The 5,000-nt window shown below is 44.3% G+C and overlaps 1 pseudogene; it reads right to left on the reverse strand.

Moving 5' to 3' along the window:
• Positions 1-4,295: 4,295 nt before the first annotated feature.
• LOC126197859 (large subunit ribosomal RNA) overlaps positions 4,296-5,000 on the reverse strand; it is a 3,042-nt pseudogene continuing 2,337 nt past the window's right edge.

Here is a 5,000-nt window from a genome sequence, read left to right on the forward strand (position 1 = left end):
ATGGCACAATTTTACTTTTCAGTTGTTGTAACGTTTCTGCTGTGATCTTGTCTATTCCGGGAGATTTATTTTTCTTCATGGAGTCAATAGCACGACTCACCTCCTCCTGAGCAAATGGTACAACCACTCCTTCATCTGGATACTCTTCTTGCATCTTCTGTCTCAAGAGTGCCTGGTGTTCATTATCTGAAGCTGGATCATCAATTGGGAGTAAACTTTCCATTAAATACTCTGCCGAGTCTCGCCACCCTGATGTGGTTGAACCATCAGCCTTCTGAAGCGTCGACAAGATGAGAGGGGTCTTAAGCTTCTCACTAACAATTTTATATGGTAAGCCCCATACATTAGTTTGAAATTCCTTTTTGACGAAAGTTTCCCAGTGCTTTATTCTCGTATTGATTAATTCCTCCTTATAAACTGCTTTGATTTCCCGATAAATTAGTAACCTTCTCTGCCTCTCTCTGTCACCGAGAGACCTCTGATATGCACGCCGTGCCCTACGAACATTTCTCTTTAGTTCTGTTAGAGTGGAACTCCATGGCACTTTCGAGCCTCGAAAGAATGGGCGCTTAGGTATGAAGGTATTCATAAGGTTTTGTATATGTACCTGTATTGTTTCTGCTGCCAAATCAATGTCAAAGCCATTTCCCATGGGCACCTGTAGTTGAAACTCCTCCCTCATGCGCTCCCAGTCTGCTCTTTTATAATCGAAGTAGGTTCCTATATAATTCTCCTCCCTGTTTACATTGTTTACGCTTACAAGGCTAAAGGTAATCATATTATGATCACTTGTAGTCACTCTGTTCAGTACTTGCCATGCCTGTATCCTATTTAGCACACTACCATTTGCCAACGTAATGTCAATATTAGATTTTGCCCCTGCCCTATTATGATAAGTTGGTGGAAACCCAGGTTTATTCACAACTATTAAGTTCTGCTCCGCAATAGCATCCTGTAGTTCAAGTCCTCTCTCGTCAGTTTCTCTACTATTCCATAGTACTGATTTAGCATTTGCGTCTATTGTGAAAATGTGATATCTGTTACCTCCAACCTCGTTGGCTCTTATCATTTTGTCGAGATAGGGTTGTATCTCATGTGCATATTGAAAGTACAGGTTAGTTAAAAGAAAGACACCCTCAGTTGTCGTTAGCTCCACAGTAACAGTGTTCATCATTTACCTGAGCAATTGTTGTCACTGAAATATCTCTTTTCAGTACTACAACAGCCACCATTGGGTTCTCTCCGTACATGATCACTCTTGCACCCATTGGGCAATGTACCAGTTTCCCTTTCGTAGTGTAAGGCTCCTGGATACATATGATATCCAAACCTCGATCTTCTACAACCTTCCATATTTCTGTCATTACAGTGGTGCTACGCATAGCATTAATCTGAGCAACAGCTATACCTAATTTCTTCCTACTCATTTAAGGCTGTCTGACATGATTATAAAATCTGAAGCCTGTCTTGTCGTACTCATAAACTGTTCTACCATAACACTCCACAAATTCCTTGTAGAGCTCCTCTTGATCAAATTTTTCGTTACGTCGGGTATATGCCCTCTGAAGTATCTCGCCCAATTCTTTCTCCCCGGTTGGTAGATTATTACATCGCAAAAACAGCCTGTCGGCAGTTCCTGGATATGGAAAGCCGATTGTTTTCCCTTTCGGATGCCCTATTCTGACAATGTGCCTAAGGGCTACAACTAATACACTCATGTCTTCTAATCTAGAGAGTCTGTAACTCTCTTCAAGATCAACATAAATCGATCGAGGATCCAACTGTTTACAGTCATTTCCCTCATTTGTTGTAGGCTTCAGTATGTCGTCACTGTCTGTAAAGTCGGTCTGAGTACCAGTAGTGATCATGTAGGGTTTATGACAGGTCTCGATAGTCTTTTTGCTTTTGCTCTTTAACTTTGACCTAATCTTGGAGAGAATTCCATGATTTTCAAGGCCAGCGTTACGCATTTTACTCCCTGCAACGGTAGAGCTGATGGTGCTGTCCTGAATTGATGAAGAAAGATTTTTCCCCGGTTCCTGGGGGAAATTACTACTGTCTGTGGTTTTGTTCTTATCGGTATCAACTATATTCTGGTCATTGTCACTATTTCCTAACGCAGGATCTGACTTGTCCTTAAAGTACATCTTATCTTCACTTGTAGCTGCCGTTTCATCCTCTAATGTGTTAATATCCACACAGTGGGCTAGTTCTAAAGTATGTAGAGGTTGTCTGTTCTCGCGTAGCATGTTCCTCCATGCAATTGCCCTACGCCAATTCCTAAGCCTCGTGGAGGGAGGCTTATGTTTCCTACGTGTCCTTTTCCTATCAGCTATTTGTGCAATTTCATGACATTTGAAGTCTCTACCTGGTATGAACTCTTCACTATATGGTGATAGATTACTGTCCATAATCTGTACTTTCGATTAGTCTGCGCAAATATAGCTGATAGGTAGGGCACTGAGGACCTGGTGCAGTGCACACCTTGCCTCTCGAAGAACACGGAATACACTTTGCTGGCTTATTTGAGTTCGGACAATTTGTTTTTTGGTGGTTGTCTTCACCACAATGTGAATACACAAAGGACTTGGCAGTACACTTTGCACTTCTGTGACCAAAATTCTGACACTTAAAACATTTGAAGGCAAAATAGTCTTTCACCGACAGTGATCTGAAATCCACATACACTCGTTTTCCTTCCACTAACAGTTTCCTCACTCTTGCACTTACTTCAAAAACATGGTTGACCTCCACCTTTCCTTTAGGACCAGTCTTAAAACAGGGTCGCATTTCTTCAGAGATCTCTTGTTTGCTTATCTTGTCAGCAAGATTTTGCTGCCAGATTGTCTCCACTAGATCCTGCTCACCGATTTCACTTGGCACATCATAAATAATGATAAGAGGACGCTTCTTCCTAGGTGGCTCACACTTCAAAGTTTCAGCGACTTTACTATTTGTAGAAATCTTTTGGATATCAGCAGGGGATTCCGTTTCAACAATGAGAACACTGTTCACAGTACGCATACTTTTAATTTTGATTTGCTCTTTTCTTGGGTCAATCACACTTATAAACCTCTGCTTTGTTACCTTTGCATCACTCTGATCTTTTGATTTCACGAATAGTGTATTCGGCGCCTTTGCTTGTGCAGACGCTATTTTGGCTTTGGTGGTGGGTATGTTCTTACTTGGTTTTGCTACAACTTCAGCAAATGAAGGTGCAGCCACTTTTGGGATCTCGTCTTTAATGGTCTTGATTTCTTTAGAGATTCCTTCACTCTTCTCAACAAGTGTCTCTCGCAGCCACTGGTTTTGCTTAATGAGCTCCTCATTCCTACCAACTAATTTGCATTGGTACATCGCCCACAATGATAGCTTGTTCCGCAATTCACTCATTACATTTACTGTGATCTTTTTGGTAGGTGTCATGTGTTCATCTATGAATTCCAAAATATTAGTATAATAGTCCTCAACTTTATTTAATTTGGTGCCCCCACCACTTTCATCCCCCACATTTCCTTCCTCGTCCTCTGAAGATGACATTATGCCAGCATATAAAACAGTCTATTGGACGAACTGTGAGCACACACAATATCTCGCAACAGCGAGGCAGGGTGCGTCGATCTACTCTATTTACCCAACGTCTGGCCCACTCTCACCAAGAGTGAGATAGAGTCGGATTCAGAGTTTAGTGGCAAGCTGATGTTATACTTGTCCGTGGTACAACGATCGAACAAACAGCCGCCCAAAGACTCGTGGTACACAAATCGAACTAATATCGCTTCCTACCGCCTGTGGTACACAGATCGAACTACTGCCGACCGTGGTACAAAGATCGAACTATGCACGCCTGTGGTACACAGATCGAGCCATGTCTGACAGAGAATCTTAAAGGTTATTTTACTATTGATACAGTTAGTTGATCAGACTTAGTTACAGGTTAGATCACTTAAAACGAGATTTACGGCTCTAGGTGCAGAAGCATACTTGCTGCATCACAGTTATCTGGAGGGAGACTGTACAAATTAAGATGTTCAAAATCGGTGTCACAATCAGATAGCCACAATGAAGAGTGAAACAAATACTCACAGTTCACACGCTAGAAGTATCTCTAAGCTTAGAAGCGACGAAAAAACAGGAAACCACACATCAACACAAATAATTCGTCCCACTGTTGAGGTTATGGCGCAAAACGCGCCACTTCAATCACACGTTTCGACAGTTCTCGAATACCGACGCGAACACGCCCACGTGAAACGCGGCTCGAAACTGACGATATCGAGATGAACTCCCGCGAAACAGCGAAATGTGAGAAATACACACACAAACTACAGATTTTTTCTCAATGCATAATCGACGCAACACACCACGGCAGCCATCTTGGAGATAGGGACAGCGGGAATCTCGTTAATCCATTCATGCGCGTCACTAATTAGATGACGAGGCATTTGGCTACATCAAGAGAGTCATAGTTACTCCCGCCGTTTACCCGCGCTTGCTTGAATTTCTTCACGTTGACATTCAGAGCACTGGGCAGAAATCACATTGCGTCAACACCCGCTAGGGCCATCGCAATGCTTTGTTTTAATTAGACAGTCGGATTCCCCCAGTCCGTGCCAGTTCTGAGTTGATCGTTGAATGGCGGCCGAAGAGAATCCGCGCACCCGCGCGCCCCCGGAGGAGCACGCTAAGGCGGACGCGGCCTCGCAGCAAGGAAGATCCGTGGGAGGCCAAGGCACGGGACCGAGCTCGGATCCTGCACGCAGGTTGAAGCACCGGGGCGCGAACGCCGCACAGGCGCGCGCATCCTGCACCGCCGGCCAGCACGAGGCCGACCAACGGCGAGAGCAGACCACACCCACGCTAAACGCCCGCACTTACCGGCACCCCTACGGCACTCACCTCGCCCAGGCCCGGCACGTTAGCGCTGACCCACTTCCCGACCAAGCCCGACACGCCCCGATCCTCAGAGCCAATCCTTATCCCGAAGTTACGGATCCAAT

The sequence above is a fragment of the Schistocerca nitens genome, chromosome 7, assembly GCF_023898315.1.
Source record: "Schistocerca nitens isolate TAMUIC-IGC-003100 chromosome 7, iqSchNite1.1, whole genome shotgun sequence".
NCBI classification, from domain to species: Eukaryota; Metazoa; Arthropoda; class Insecta; order Orthoptera; family Acrididae; genus Schistocerca; species Schistocerca nitens.